Below are 17,534 nucleotides of genomic sequence, written 5' to 3'. Positions count from 1 at the left end.
GGTTGTCACTACGGCAGAGAGACCACTGCTCACAAAATATTAAGAGCTGGATATTATTAGCCCACTATGTTTAGAGACTTGCATGCCTACGCTCGCAAATGCAAGGTGTGCCAAACCGCCACAGGACGAGAAAGAAAGCCATATGTTCCCCTCAGGCCTGTTATGATTTGTTGACCATTCCAGCAATGGGGCCTAGACATCATAGGCGAGATCACTTCAAAATATTCACAGCAGCATAAGTATATACTCACAGCGACCGACCGACTACTTCACCAGATGGACCGAAGCCATCCCGCTTTGAAAGGTGAACAAAGATGAGGTAATATCATTTATTGAGAAATTCATTATCAATAGGTGTGGCATCATTGATGCTCTCATATTTGATAATGCTTCTTACTTTTCATCATTGAAATTGACTGAATTTGCTATTGATAAATCAATTCACATTAGCTATGCCTCAAACTATTACCCCCAGGGAAATGGAGTTGCATAATCCTCAAATAAGAACCTCATAAGATACGTAAATATGTCACTGACAACCAGAGGAACTGGCACAATGCTCTAACTAATGCCCTTTAGGCCGATAGGTTCACCCCTAAAGTATCCTTAGGAAACTCCCTATACTTCCTCGTCTATGGACAGGAATTCATCTTGCCTCAAAACATTACCCTTCCCTCTTTAGAGCTCTCCCAAGCTTCAAGAGGAACCCCTTCAGCCTTGCTTCAAGAAAGGATCAACCAATTAATGAGATTGGAGGAATTGAGAGATAAAGCTAGAATTAAATTCAAAAATCACCAAATGATTGTGAATAGGTGGTTTGATCACCATCTGGCAAGAGATAAAGATTACCACATAGGAGAGATAGTCTTGAAATGGGACAAGTTAAATGATCCAAAAGGTAAACACACAAAATTCCAACACTTATGGCTGGGCCCATTCCAAGTTGTTGAAAAAATTAATCAAGGAACTTACAGGTTGAAAACTTTACAGGGAGAGACTGAAAGACTCCATGTTAATGCCCAGAATCTGAAGAGATACTTCCAATAGCCACCACATGGTGGTTACCTCCTAAGTAGGTTAGAATTCATTTTATTTTTCTGTTAGTTTAGTTGCATTTCTGTCTTTTCCTTTTGTTTTCTGCAAATTTTATTTTCCTTCTGTTTTGAATTGCAGTCCTTTTCAGCCAACTGATTTCAGTCCTCCAGTCTCATTTTACCTTTCAGATTTTCCCTCATTCACCACCTTCAGCCTTTCCCTTCCTCATTAACATGTTGATGATTCTGTTGTTCCTAAATCCATCATTACCTTGCAAATCAAACAAACTTTCAATCAGCCCATGAGAACTTGAAAATCAACTGTGGAATTCAAACCAAGCCACTCATTGGCATCTATTGAGAACTGGGTAAGATCTGTTGATAACTTGGATATCTGGAGCATGTAGGGGCATCTTTATAAAACAAAAAATGTGTAACTACAACTGGATTGGCATGGAGGGACGCTGCATTTTGAATAAATCCCACTCAGACCTAGCTTATACTTGCCTGTAAGGTTTGCATTCATTCTCCATTGATCCCATCCACCACACTAAATTGTCCAATACCTGTTATCTACAACTAAATCTCCTTTCATGGGCTAAACTCACTGTCTTATACCATGTGGAAAATCCAATTGTGCTCTAGTCCTTGTGCCTGAAACTGGAAGGACTTATTTAAAAGAAAATGAAATGTCAAGTCCTTGTGCCAATCTGGAAGGACAAGTTGTTTGGGAAGCCGGTTATATTAAGGACTACTGTTGGGCTCAGAGTACTGGTTGACACATCAAGCCCAACCTTGCTTAAGCGGTTTAAAAATATGGCATGATCCATGACTGCGCCCCATTCAATCAATGAAAATATAGCACTGAAATTCTCATATAAAGTGTAGATAAACATATCTACATCAAGTTTGATGATAAATAAGGAGTTTAGGTACACACCTAAATAGGTATTGACAGACCAGTGATGGCCCCAAAAGGATTTTTGAAAGTAGGAAATAGCTAAAGGAAGATAAATTCCATAAAATCACCATTGGAGAATGCCTGTCAAAACCCTATTAGTAAGTAGAAGCTATTTGTCTTTATCCCACCTGAAGCAATTAATGTTGAAGTGGAATCCATGCCTATTCATTTGTACAGTTTTCATTTCAAGTTTATCTTAACACCCCAATATTTTATTGATCTGAGGTTTATTTGGAAACAGAGATAACTGGTTCGCCCAGCGGTTCGCCATTTGTTGTGGCCACAACTACCACCCTATCAAAACCTGCCTTGGTAGAAATTTTGAATGGGTCCCCTAAAGTTGATCTTCCACCTCTCCGAATGATCTGTTTTATTCCAGAGGCCTTAACTCGTTGACCGAGCCAAATCTCCAATTCCTAATGGTTAAGCCCCCCTTTTTAAACATCTACCGCATGATCCATTTATAATCAGCCTAGCCCTTCATTCATTCCCTTCATCGGGATTTTCCAATCTTCATAAACATTCATGGTACATTTATGCCCGCACATATAATCACCCCCACCCTTAATATAATCGTTTGTGTGCTTAACCCACAAAATCTTCCATCGCTTCTTTATTCCCATCATAACTCTTTATAACGGGAATACTTCACAAAATACACATAACACTCCTTTTCGCTTATTGCATGCAACATTGGCACGCAGCGCATACCATGAGGTACCGGACCCGATGGCGTTATAAACCATAATTCATATATTTCGGGCCCGAAGCTAATCACATATCACAATCAGCAAAGCCCTAGGCCTGTGCATATTGTGATATGCGATATAGCGGACCCGCTGATCCTCTTAAACATAATATATATGTTATCGGGTCTGTCCCTGCCATCGCAAATCGCTATCGGTGGAGTCTAGTGTTCATGCACAAAGTGCGACACCATATGGCGGACCCGACGTACGGCCAGATGCAGCTTTTCCCATAGTTTCCTGTGTATTCGATAAAATGCTATAGTCGTGGTATTTAAAGGGAAAGCCCATTGAAGCGATGTGATGCGATATGGCGGAAACCATAGGGTATAGGTTCCCACCTATAATATTTCAAGTCCGGGTTTTGGATTCGGCTCCGTGTTTTGTGAGGATTTGCGCCTGCAAAACTAAATCAATGCATGGATTAAAGACTAGGGGCCTATTCTTTCACGATTGTTGCTCTTGATGTCATAGGGCTTAATGAAGGCAAAGATCTGTTTGTTTTAAATCATTTTTATCTTATCTATATGAGCATGACTGGTGTTTATTATCTCTGCAGGCAAGGAGTAAAGGATGCATAAGCGGATCCGGAGAACTCATTTATGTGGGTGTGTTCTGTTGAAAGAACCAGCCTTTAGCATTCTCAGCCGGTTCCCATGTGTTTCTTGTATATTCCAAAGGAGAGGTTGTCCCAGATTTCATCATGAAGGGATGACACACAGCCATCCCCTTCTAATCAATAACTATTCATTTCCCTAGGAAATGAAGCACTCCAGTGACAGGAAACGCCCTCTACGTGTCAGCAATGACACCGATTGTCTTCATCTATGTATTCTGATCTGCATAGTGAAATAGGACAGAGGGAAGGCAAAAGGGTGAAAAGGAAGACCGAGAGTCATTTCCAGGGGCATAAATATTCCCTCCGGATAGGAAATTAGGGCTTTTTTGGTTTGGAGAAAAACAACTTTGATTTATTGTGAATAAAGAGGACTGTTTGGTTCAAGAAGGAGCCTGTGTTTCAGATTTATTTTTCCTTTTCTCTAATATGTTTGGAACCAGTGTGTTGTTGCTTGTATAAAAACAAATGTGATTTGTTTCATGCATATTGATAACTAGCAGTTCATGGTTGTTCTTGGTTATTTGAATGTAATTCAATAGCATTGATAATTCATGAAAGGTTGTTGATTCCAGACTTTGTTAAACATCAATTGCAGGTGTTATTTGTATGGAAAGGAATGTATATTCCTATATAAGTAATTGCATTGCGATTAGGATTTAATACAACCTTGTTCTTATGTGGACCAGTAATTGATTCATTTGGACTCGGGATTTATATATGATGTTTAACCTCCTTTGTTTTTCTCCTGCAGGATAGATTAGGATAGTTAGGACTAGATTAGAGTAGTTAGAAGTAGTGTAGATAGGATTTAATACATAGTGGTTAGTTGTTTTATTCTGTTAATTTAATTGAAGTCTTCTTCCTAGAAGCAATCTCTCAACACCTATTACAGTTCACGGGGCCCCTTAATCCCGTTGGAACTAGCCATTCCAAATGAAAATAGGCCTAATTCAGGTTTGTGATCGGGTTAGTTCCCCTTGTTGGTATAGCGAAAATTTTCCATGTCAACAAAAGGGAAGTTGAAGAATTCTAAGGACATGCATGATAAGTTAGCTGGATTGTATGAATTCAACAATTTGAATGAAATCCTCTCCTTAAAAGATCAACTCAAAGATATGAAGATGAATAAAGGAGAGTCTATGCAATCCTACATTATGAGGATATCATGCCTTTAAGATCAATTGCAGAGAGTTGGGGAAACTGTGCCTGAAAGGAAATTGGTGATTGTAACCCTTATAGGTCTCCCTGTTATTTGGAAAACCTTCATTTGATGAGATCATTGGAAAACTCACTCAAGAAGAATCAAGGATGATATCAAGAGGCAAAATACAAAAACATGAAGAAAGAGAGCTTGCTATATTCGTCACTCATAACAAGAAGAAGAAAGGAAAAGGAGTTCAATCAAATTCAAGGAAGCCTCCTCCTAAAAATTCAAAAAGAATGAATGAAAGAGAATCATCACACGTTGAATGCTACAATTGTCATAAGAAAGGTCATTATGCTCGAGATTACCCTGAGAAGAACAATGTTCCAAGCTACAATGCTAGAAGCAACAATAAAATGTTCAATGATTTAAGAATAAGAGATGACCGAAGGAATGATATTAATGGAAGAGATTAAAGAAGAAGAAGATATTGCTCCAAGTGATCACGAAGAAGACCATCGTCCTCAAAAGAAGTCAAGATATTGCAAGAATAAAATTAATGTTTCTAATCATTCTGAATATATCCTTATTTCTGCACTCACTAGCTCCTCTCCTTCAGATTCGTGGGATAGTTGGTTGGTTAATAGTGGGGCCACTCATAATTTCTTTTGGTATAAGGAAGTTCTCTCTAATTTGGTAGAGAGGGAGTCAAATTTGAAAATTATTCTTAGAGACAACTCCACTCATCCCGTTAAAGGTTTTGGGTATTTCAAATTTCATTTGGATTCTAGGGAATCTATTTTTTCTCCATAATGTAATATACTATATGTCGGGGTTGAAGGAGAATATGGTATCAATATTTTCTTTAGAAGGAAAAGGGATGAGGCTTGCCTTCATCAAGGGAAAGTTTATTACTCGGCTTGTTGGATCCTTTATGAGAGATGCATTCACAATGGGATCAATATGTGAAGGACTCTATAGAGTCACTAGTAGACCTATTCTAGCATTTGTCAATGATACTAATCATCTAAGTGAGCTACGACACATAATATTGGTCCATCTCCATTGTGATGCTCTCTTGAAATTGAAGAAATTGGTTTATGGAATTCCTAATTTTCAAGCCCATCATGATGGAGTATGTCCAGGTTGTGCTAGTGGAAAGAAGACAAGGGGACCATTCCCCTCTAGCAAGAATAAGACAAATGACATCCTCTAACTCATTCATTCTGGCATATGTGGATTGATGCCCATACATTCTATTGGTGTCCATCTCTACGACATCACCTTCATTGATGATTTCTCAAGGAAGACATGGATATATTACTTGAAGCACAAGGATGAAGCCTTCAAAATGTTCAAGGAGTTCAAAGCTTTGGTTGAAAATCAAATAGGGAAGAAAATTAATATCTTTAGGTCCGACAATGGTGGAGAGTACATTTTGAATAAGTTCATCAATTTTTGCAAGAAGGAAGGTATAAAAAAGAGACGGTTGTGCCCTATAATCCCAAAAAAAATGGAGTGGCTGAAAGAAAGAGTAGGTCTATTATAGAATTCGCTCGTTCCATGCTCTATGATCAAAAGTTGTCGAATTTCCTTTAAGGAGAAGCAATGAATGTTGTCGTACATGTTCAAAATATGGTGCCTCATCAAGCATTGGACAACAAGACCCCCGAAAAAGTATTCACATGTATCAAGCTCGATGTTGGTCATCTATGTATCTTTGGTTGCCTCATATATTTCCATGTGTCGAAGGAAAAAATAAACAAGCTGGAAGCCACAGGAATAAAAGGTATGTTTGCTAGATGTTGTGAAGATTATAAAGCATTTAAAATATATATTCCTGGTCAAATGAAGGTTGAAATTAGCAGGGATGTAATGTTTGACAAATATGTTTCCCTTGGGAAAGAAAGGGACCTTCCTCTGGCTCCTCCTCCTGAGAAGAAGAATGATGATATGGATATTTTAGATGGTCCTTCCATGCCTAAATATGGGACATACATTGTTGATGATCCCATGGAGCCCGTGGATGCCTTATATCCTCCTCCATATGATCCTCGCACGAGGAAGAGGCCACTTTGGCTTCGTGACACAATATAGGATGACGAGAGACACATTCTCATTAGAAGATCATTTAGAGAAAGTAAGAAGCCATGCAAGTACTAGGGATATGTTGCAGCTATGATCATTATGATCCAAGCTGAACTTCCTGCCTTTGAAGAAGTTGTGAAAGAAAAAGTTTGTAAGGATGTTATGGCTAAAGAATATGAATCAATTATGAAGAATGAAGTATGGGATGTTGTGTCGCAACTGAAGGGGAAATCTGTGGTGACTTCAAAATGGCTATTCAAGATCAAACATTGAGTCAATGGAAGCATTGAAAAATATAACTCAAGGTTCATGGGGAGAGGATTCTCCCAAAAAGAGGGAGAAGATTATGACGATATATTTGCACTTGTGGCTTGATATACAACCATCCATTCGATAGTTTCTCTTGCTACAAGTCAAGGTTGGACACTTCATCAGATGGACATGAAGACAACATTCCTTCATGACATGTTACAGGAAGAAGTCTACATTGAGTAGTCACACATATTTGAAGTAGAGGATTGAAAGACACATGTTTTGAGGTTGAAGAAGGCATTATATGGTTTGAAGCAAGCCCCCGGAGCATGGTATGCCCACATAGATAGTTACTTGGTGAAGTTTGTATTCACAAGAGTCAATGTCAATCCCAACCTCTACTTCAACATAGTCCAAGGTATGATGCTGATTTTCGTGTTATATGTTGAAATTCTATTCTTTATAGGTAGTGAGCCCCTGATGATCGAGTGTAAGAGGGATTTATCCCCTGAATTTGAGATGAAGGACCTTGGACTCATGCACTATTTACTAGGCCTTGAGATGTGGAAAAGGCCCGATGAGATTTTCCTTTCACAACAAAAGTATGTCATGAAGTTGTTAGAAAAATTTGGAATCACAGAATGCAAGTCAGTACCCACACCAATGGAAGTGAATTTCAAGAAGTTATGTGGAGAAGTTGCAGCACCTGTTTTGTGAATCCATCTGAGTATAGATGGTTGGTTGGGGCTCTAATGTTCCTATGAACACTCATATGGACATATGTTATGCAATGAACATGTTGAATAAATTCATGAATGATCCTCTCCATGTACATTGAGTTTCTGCCAAACACATTTTGATATATTTGTATGGGACAATCACCCTTGGTTTGAGATATTCTGCCAGAGATGTTCGACTTCATGGATATACCAATGTTGATTGGGAAGGAAAAATTGTTGACATAAAGAGTACATCTGGATATCATTTTAGCCTTGTATCTACCAAGATATCTCAAATGATCAGGAAGTAGAAGTCCATAGCACTGAGCACCGTCGAGGCATAATACATTGTCACTATCATGGCTATCTATGAAGCAGTTTGGTTGAGGAAGCTCTTTGGAGAGCTATTTGAGTAGGTCCTAAACACTACAGTGATATATTGCGACAATAATAGTGGGATCCAATTGGTAGAGAATCTTGTATTTCATGACAAGTCCAAGCACATAGAGATCTGATATCATTATATTTGAGACATGGTCTAGAGAGGAGTCATTAGACTCCATCATATATTGATAGATGAACATATTGCAAATATTCTCATGATGGCTTTACCGAAAGGGAAGTTATTGGTCTTCAAATAACAACTTGGACTGATGGATGTGACCCCTCTTGATAAGGGGCATCACTAATTGAGAACACTGAGTCGAATCTTCCCCCTTGTCTGAGCTCCTAGGGTGAGGAATTGAGATGGAGGGATCTTAGGGTTGAGGGATCTCTTGACAATAGGGTATCACCCTGTTATCACCCAAAGAAAATCTCCTAGGTTGTATATCAGAGATGCTCAAGAACATTATAAACTCAACAAAAACGTTGGAAAATGGTGGATGAATGAAATAAATGCTGCACATTCAAGCCAGATAACCATTTCTACTATGTTTAACCCCAGACATGGGTGAACACCCCCAGACTGCAAGGCTTTGGACCACCAATTACTCACAATTTTAGGGAAAATGTGAAGATGGAGAAGACTGATCACACCAACAGATGCACAGGACCCTGAGATGGCCAGCTGCAACCAGTTAAAAGGTCTGTCAATCTATTTCTTAATGCACAGACAGGATGACAACTCTCTGGCATTAAAACAACAGAAACCTGCATACATATTCAATAATACATGCTAAATTCTAACACAGAGGTGGGATGACAGCCCCTCTAATGCTAAACATCAACAACATATGAATAAATGTATAACAGTCACAGCCTAGAACAAAGAAGAAAAATTGGAAAGTGAGCAATTAACAACAAAAGAAGCTTGTATTAGTTGGAAATGAAAACCAGAAGCTGCAGGTGTCACAATAGTTACAGTCTCCAGAAGTTGAAGCTTACAACAAAATAACACTCATCAACCTAATTACATCTTGCTTTTTGGTATATATAGAGTTTGTTCACAAAAAATCTCTGCTAACCCATGCATGGAGGGGTCATAACTGACCACCAACCACATTTACAATTAGATATGGGCTTCTGATATAGTTTGATTGTTTTAATGGAAAAAATGACATTTACTGGTACTTTGTTATCCTTCCTGAACAAGTGAAGTATGATTTGAATGCATTTCCATAACTGCTGCAGTCATTGAGCTACTCGAGGATCGTCCTTGACTGAGTTGTTCTTTAAATGTGGTAGCTGAGGAATTCATGTGAAAATTTCTGGATCATCTCTTCCTTCTTCGCGTGCATGGGACAAGCCAAAAACTCTGAAAAATGCATTGAAAATGGATGAAGAGCCAAGAAAGAATGCTGGCCGTTGGATGGCTCAGATGGACGGCCTAGATCTGATGGCGGGAGGCACAGACAACACCGGGACAACCTCAGCCGTCGGATCGTATAATCGGACGGTGGAGATGAGACTATGGAGGCTATCGGGCGGGAGCGCGAAAAGGAGGATCGTGGGCCGTCCGATCGCAGGATGGACGATTGGACGGCTGACGGGCGGCGGAGGTGATCAACAGTTAACGTGCGGGGAGCCATACTGGAAGGGCGGTAAGCGGTTTCCCCGCACCGCTCTTCGGGAGTAGGCGGTTTTGGTACATGGTGGCGCGATCCAGTGAAATAGCGTCGCGTGGCAGGCAGGTCCGGCGGGAAACCGCCTTCCCCGCGGGCTAACAGTCGCGCAGGTTATGGGAGCGGGGGTTGCGTACGTCGTCGGATCATGAGGTGGCGGATCGGACGGCCCAGGACTAACGCACATGTTTCGGGGTTGATGTGACAGGTACGGTGACAACGCGTTATGATTTTTATTATATGCGTGGTTATAATGGCTTAAAAGGTTAGTGTCGGGGATTAAACGAAAAATGCATTTAAACGAGGTTTAAACGGGTTATGAGGGTTTAATAGCATTATAAACAAAAAGCGCCTGGGAGGTTAGAGGAACATGGGTTTAGGCGGGCTTTTATAGTGTTAAAACAAAATATGCCCGGGAGTAGGTAAAAAAGGGTTTAAAGGGGTTTTGAGACAAAAACAAGGATAAAGGGGTTTAAAGAGAATAAGGAGAATGAAAGGAAAGGAGGAAATGGAGGTAGCGGGGAAAATAGGGAGAGACAATGATAACCATTATAAACCATCTCTGAGCCAGCAACCAAGGACCAAACTTATTCCTTCTCCTGGAAAATCAGCAACATGTAGCAGAGCTAACACTGGCTCCTTCTGGGGATGAGATCCTCCCTGTGAGGTCTCAAGAACCTGCAGATCAATGCCTTTCCAGCTGAAAACAAATTAACCAAAATTCCTAGTGTTCCATTGGGCATGGAGTCTACTGCATCTGTACTAAAACTGATAAAAACACAATATTTACAACCTTTAAGGCCAAAGGACCTTAAACAACATAATTTTTTAGAAAACGCCCATTAACTGGGCCATCAAAAACTACTTCTCCTCCCATACTTTTCAGTATGAAGGTGTTGTTCCCTTGAACCTGTGAAATAATGAAAGGCCCTGTCCAGAAAGCATCAAATTTCCCATGATTGCCTTTCTTTTCTTTTAGTGCATCCCATTTCAAAACCAAGTCACCAATTTGAAAACCATTTGTTTTTTCCTTTTTGTCAAAGGCATCCTTGATCCTTCTCTGATGTGCTGCAACCTTTTCAACCAGCTGTTCTCTAATCTGATGTATCTTTGCCAAATCAGTGATTTCTTTTGCCATGTCTTCTTCCTCATCCTGTTGTTCTTGAAGGAATTTTGCCACATGGAGAGTCAACTGAATTGGAAATACAACCTCAGTACCATATACCAGCTTGAAAGGAGAATTCCTTGTGGATTTCTTAATGGTCACTCTGTCAGCCTACAGTACATACTTGAGCTTTGAATCCCAATTCTTTTTATTATCCTCTAACAATTTTTTAATTATCCTGATCAAACTTTTATTAGAGGATTCTGCCAGACCATTTCCTTGTGGATAATATTAGGTGGAATGAACAAGTTTAATACCCATAGAATCACACATTTCCACAAGTTATTTTTCCCTGAAAGCTACTGCTTTGTCTGTGATCAATTTTTGTGGACAACCAAATCTGCTGAAGATATTTTTTGTAAAAAACTTCATGACCACATTATGATCAACCTTCCTAGTAGGGACTGCTTCAATCCACTTGGTGAAATAATCAGTGGCCACTAATATCCACCTGTGCTGGCCACTGGAATGTGGATTGATTTCTCTAATAAAATCCAAGCCCCACTGCTGAAAAGGTCCTTTTGCCTGAATTGGTTTTAGGGGTAGGGATTTCAACTACTGTTTTCCTTCAAATCTTTGGCACCTGTCACAAGATTTAACAAAAGAAAATACATCAGAAAATAAAGTGGGCCAATAGTACCCAACTCTGAGAATTTTATGGGCTGTAGTTTTCCAATAATGGTGCCCTCCACACATGCTGTTATGAAACTGCTGCATAACTTCTTTTGACTGTTCTTTGTCCAGACACCTTAAAAATATTCTAGATGGATCCCTCCAGTAGAGCAGATTTTTATTGATGCAATATTTAGTTGCCCTGAGTTTTAAAGTTCTGGCTTGACTTGTGCTTAAGCCTGAAGGGATTTCTAGCTTCAACAAGAAATTAATTATTCCAGCATACCAATTACAAGAAGCTAGATTCTCGGCCACCAACTGCTTCCTCTCTGTTTCAGTTGTTTCTTCCTCTTCTGCCTAACCATTTTCTGTAATTGTACACAAGAAATCTATATCTAATGATCTGCAATTTTCTTCAGCCAATAATTTGGCAAGACCCTGACCTCTGATCAGTTTAGTGGGCTTCATCTCTATGTTAAATTCTATCATCTTTGAAATCCATTTTTCCCTTCTTCCATCAACATCAGGTTGTGTCAAGACATCTTTAATTGCAGCAGAGGGTACATATGCAACTATCTTTGAATGCAAGATATAAACTCTGAAAGCTTTTAAGGATTTGATAAGAGCATATGCATGTTTCTCAATAATATCATACCTCAGTTCAACATCCCTCAAATTCTTGCTGGAAAATGCCACTGGATGCTCTGAACCTTCTTCATCTACCTGCAATAAAACAACTGCAATAGTATCTTCAGAGGCAAATGAGAATACATGAAACTCCTTGCTATAATCTGGATTTATTAATGTGGGAGCCTCCATAATAGCTTTTTTGATGGAATCAAATGATTTTCTTGCTGCATCAGTCCATTTGATTTCTGCCCCTTTCTTCAACATGGAGGTAATGTGTTTCACATATTCAGCAAAATTTGGGATAAACCTCCTTACAAAATTTATTTTGCCCAAAAAAGACTGAATATCCTTATTTGATCTAGGGACAGACAAAGTCTGAATTTCTTTGACTCTTTCTGGGTCAATTCAGACACCTGCAGCAGACACAACATGTCCTAACATCTTGCCTTCTTCTAAAGCAAATTGAGATTTTTTGGGATTGACTGAAATTCCAAACCTCATGCACTTCAGAAACACTTTTTTTTTAAATGTTGCAAGTGACTTTGATGGCTGCTGGAGTAAACTGTTATATCATCAAGGTAGATAAGGACAAATTTATCCTTCTCTCCCACAAATGCTATATTCATAGCTCTCTGAAAGGTAACCCCAACATTCATTAACCCAAAAGGCATTTTGGCATACATAAAAGTGCCCCAAGGAGTGGTGAATGCGGTCTTTTCTTGATCATCTGGGTGCACAACAATCTGATTGAAGCCTGAAAAACCATCCAAGAAAGACATTACTTTGGCTCCTGAGACTTTTTGCAGAAAATGCTCCGTTTCCGGTAGGGGATAGTTGTCTTTCTTTGAGCATTTGTTTAAATTTTTGAAATCAACACACAGTCTGATTTCTCCACTCTTCTTCCTTACCACCACTAGATTGGCCACCCATTTTGAATATTTGAGAGGGACTATGATCTTAGCAGCCAACAATTTTTAATTTCTTTTTCAATTAGAGGAAGAAGCATGGGATTTATCGGTCTCAGCTTCTGTTTGAAAGGAATAGTGTCTTTCTCCAGAGGGATTTTATGCTGAATTATGCTTTTATCATATGTTTTCAGATCACTATACTCCTAGGCAAACACATCAGCAAATTGCCTCATTAAATTGCAATATTCAACACTTTGATCCACAGACAAATGAGTCGACAAATTTACATATCTGGGCTGACCTGGACTTCCTATATCATGCTTACAAACTGCAGATTGGTCTTCTTTTTGGGCAGCTTTGTAAGGCACATCGTTTTGGTCAAACAGTCTTTCTAAAGGAATTAAACCCCTAGGAATATGATTGTTGGGAAGCTGAACAATGCTATTTTTACCAATTTTATTTCTAAGCTGGGATTGGGGGCTTTCTTGCAAGGCATCATTCTCTTGGTCAATTTGCAATTCAGAAAACTCATCAATGACTTGAAGGAACCTACTTATCTCATCATCATCTTCAAAAACCTTCCAATGGTGGACGTTGTCAGGCAAGGATGGTCTATACTTCATTTGGACTTCATAAACTAGTATGGGAGGCATGGGAGGTATAAATAGACTAGTATAAATAGCAAGGGAATTAGCAAGCTGATTTTGGGCTCTAGGAATGTATGAAATACAGAAATAATCAAAAGAATTTTTGATTCTCCATACCTCATCTTTGTATGCTTTAAGCCTTGGGTGCTTTGCTTGAAATGTTTTATTTACTTGCTGAATGATCAAATTAGCATCTCCAAACACCTTTATGCTTCTAATTCCTCTGTCTTTTGCTGCATTAAGGCCCAACAACAAAGCCTCATACTCTGCTATATTGTTTGTGACTTGAAAAAATAGCTTAAAAGACAGTTGTATTCTTTCTTTCTCTGGAGATACTAGCACCACCCCTGCTCCTGTAGTCTCCCTAGAACATGCTCCATCAAAGAAAATCTCCCAAACCTCACTTCCTTGCTCTTCCTCGGCCTGAACTGTTGATTTCCTGATCTGCAATAAAGCCTTCTGAGATTCTTCAATTTGGAGAATACATGCTCCGAAATCAGTGTCCACTGCATAAATGGGATGATTTGTAGGATTCTTCTCATCACTAATGATGTATGCCAACTGTGCTTCTCTGTACAATCTCCTGCTTTCTTCTCAAAAAACTAGGACAGTGGCATAAGATAGATCATTCTATAATGTCCCACCTAGTCTCTTAATCCACCCTTTGGACAACAGCATGCCAAACTTAGGAGGGACATCTGCTACCACAATATCCATCATCATACTCTTCATGGGTAGCTAAGTTAAGGTAATGGCCAGATCTTTAATCAATCCAAGACATTTCACCTTCCTTGAATCAAAAGAAAATAAATCATGATAGGGTCTAGTGATATCAAGGCCTAACTCTTCCATGATAGCTTTAGGCATCAAATTGTGGCTGGCCCCTGTATCTAGCAGGCAGTTGTGGAGGACTTTGTCATGAATGGTCAATGAGACATAAAAAGATGGAGAATTATTATCAGCAGGTTCAATCATAGGGCTGAGCATAATGGCAGGCTTGTCATCTTGCAAATTGACAGAGTCAGTGGAGATTTGTTTGGTTTCTAGCTCAAGGGCTTCAAGGATAGGCTTTCTAAATACTTCACTCTTCACCAACTCTACCAGAGGCACATATATTTTCAATTTTTGAACTTTTGACTCAAAGCTGAAAGAAGAAGATGACTTATCAGAACTTTTTACCTCTTGAACTGGAGCTTTGAGGATGACTAGATCAGCTGCTGGTCTTCTTTGCTTGATATTCTGTGGCTCTGTTTGGACAACAGCTCTTTGTGCAGGATTCTCTTTGACATTATTTGCATTCAAACTCAGATTATATCTCTTCTGCTACTCAGTTTGTAGAACATCTCCTCTGTCCCACTCTTGATTGTTTTGTTCTTACAACAATGATTCTTCATAAGCAGCCAGAGTAAAAAATGCAGCGCTGCCTTTATCTTCCATGCAATTAATTTCATCCCCATCTTCTTCAAATTGTTCCTCCTCCATGACTACATTTTGGAAAGGAGCTTTAACTTTCTGATCTTCTTTTCATTCTTCACCCTTTGCATAATTTGTAACTGCTCATTAGCTCTTCTGAAAGGATTGGGGTTTCTTGGAACAAATGTGTTCTGCTGCCTTGTTTTCCTTAAATTCTGTTCAACTTTTAGCTTAGAAATTTCAGCAGCCAATGACTCTATCATCTTAGTCATCTTGTCTAATTTAGGCTCTGAAGATGATGCAGAAGAAGTAGAAGCCTGATTTCTCTATTTTCTCCTGTCAGCTTGACCTTTGAGCTTTCTGCAGCCATGATATTAGACTCTACTTCTAGTGCTGCATCCTGCATATCAGCTAGAGTAGCACATCTTCTTTCTCTCAATAACAGGCATAAATCAGAGTCAAAAGCATTGGCATAAGTGAGTTTGGCAGAGGTGGGGGTAGGCTTTACCTCATCTGGTATCTTACTATACATTCGATTGAACCTCTTATTAAAATCAGGCAAAGATTCACCATTTTCCCTCTTCAGATTACCAAACTCAGTATGATAATAGAGCAAGTCCTTTTTATCTCCCCATTGCTTCAAAAATGCATCATCTAATGCTTCAATATTAGTTATAGATCTCTGGGGTAATTCTCTAAACCACTTCCTAGCCTCTCCATCAAGGCTCTGGACAAAAACTCTCATCCACACGTCATTTTCACTTATATCTAAATTATCAGCATAACTCTAAAAAGCTTCTAGGTGCTCTTCTGTTGTTACTCCTTCTGTTCCAGTGAATTTAGGCATATATTTCTGATATTCTCCCACAGGCATAGGATTTAAAAGAACAGGCAATACCAGAGGTCCGTATATAGCAGCAACAATTCTCTCAATCTTCATGGGTGCTTGTTGTCCTGCCATGATTGGAATATGTGGAAGAATAGTAGCAGATTGAATGGTAGGAAGTAATGTGATGGATGGTAGGAACAAAGGAATGTTTTGGACTATATGGGAACCTTTCTTTGGACTAAGATTCAAAGGGGAACTAACTACACAAGGGGTTGAATTAATCTCTGAAGGAATTTCCTTATTAATAGTGTTGGGCTCTAAATCTTCAAACTGTAAATCTTCAGCTACAACTTTATCTTTCAGAGATGAATGAGACTTCTTAGACTTACCTGATCCTGATGCTCCTTTCTGTGATGGTTTTTTCGATTTAACAGTCCTCTCAGGGTCAGGTATTGATTCAGCTGGTGATTTTTGAGGATTGCTTCGAGTATGTCTCACAAACTGAGCCAGAACTTCAAAGTGGAGTCACCAAAGGATGGTCTTCCTCTAGTGGAGTCGCCAGATAGATGATTACAACCAGAAACTGTGTTCAAACCTTGTCTATCATCAAATCTTGAAGCTGTGTCATTCTCCCAGAGAAGTTGAACTTCAATTCTCCTCTCCCCAGTGACGACGCCAATTAATGTTATCACCCCAAGAAACTCTCCTAGGTTGTATATCAGAGATGCTCAGGAACATTATAAACTCAACAAAAATGTTGGAAAATGGTGGATGAATGAAAGAAATGCTGCACATTCAAGCCAGATAACCACTTCTACTATGTTTAACCCCAGACATGGGTGAACACCCCCAGACTACAAGGCTTTGGACCACCAATTACTCACAGTTTTAGGGAAAATGTGAAGATGGAGAAGACTGATCACACCAGCAGATTCACAGGACCCTGAGATGGCCAGCTGCAACCAGTTAAAAGGTCTGTCAATCTATTTCTTAATGCACAGACACGATGGCAGCTCTCTGGCATTATAACAATAGAAACCGGCATACATATTTAATAATACATGCTAAATTCTAACACAAAGGTGGGATAACAACCCCTCTAATGCTAAACATCAACAACAAATGAATAAATGTATAACAGTCACAACCTGGAACAAAGAAGAAAAAGTGGAAAGTGAGCAATTAACAACAAAAGAAGCTTGTATTAGCTGGAAATGAAGACCAGAAGCTGCAGGTGTCACAATAGTTACAGTCTCCAGAAGTTGAAGCTTACAACAAAATAACACTCATCAACCTGATTACATCTTGCTTTTTGGTATATATAGAGTTTTTTCACAAAAAATCTCTGCTAACCCATGCGTGGAGGGGTCATAACTGACCACCAACCGCATTTACAATTAGATATGGGCTTCTGATACAATTTGATTGTTTTAATGGACAAAATGACATTTACTGGTACTTTGTTGTCCTTCCTGAACAGGTGAAGTATGATTTGAATGCATTTCCATAACTGCTGCAGTCATTGAGCTGCTCGAGGATTGTCCTTCTCGTCCTTGACCGTGTTGTTCTTTAAATGTGGTAGCTGAGGAATTCATGTGCAGATTTCTGGATCATCTCTTCCTTCTTCACGTGCATGGGACAAGCCAAAAACTCTGAAAATGCATTGGAAATGGACGAAGAGCCCAGAAAGAACGATGGTCATTG

The sequence above is a fragment of the Pinus tabuliformis genome, chromosome X (genome assembly GCF_031772625.1).
Source record: "Pinus tabuliformis cultivar Carrire ecotype Pingquan chromosome X, CPIR1, whole genome shotgun sequence".
NCBI lineage: Eukaryota > Viridiplantae > Streptophyta > Pinopsida > Pinales > Pinaceae > Pinus > Pinus tabuliformis.
This window is presented reverse-complemented; position numbering follows the sequence as displayed.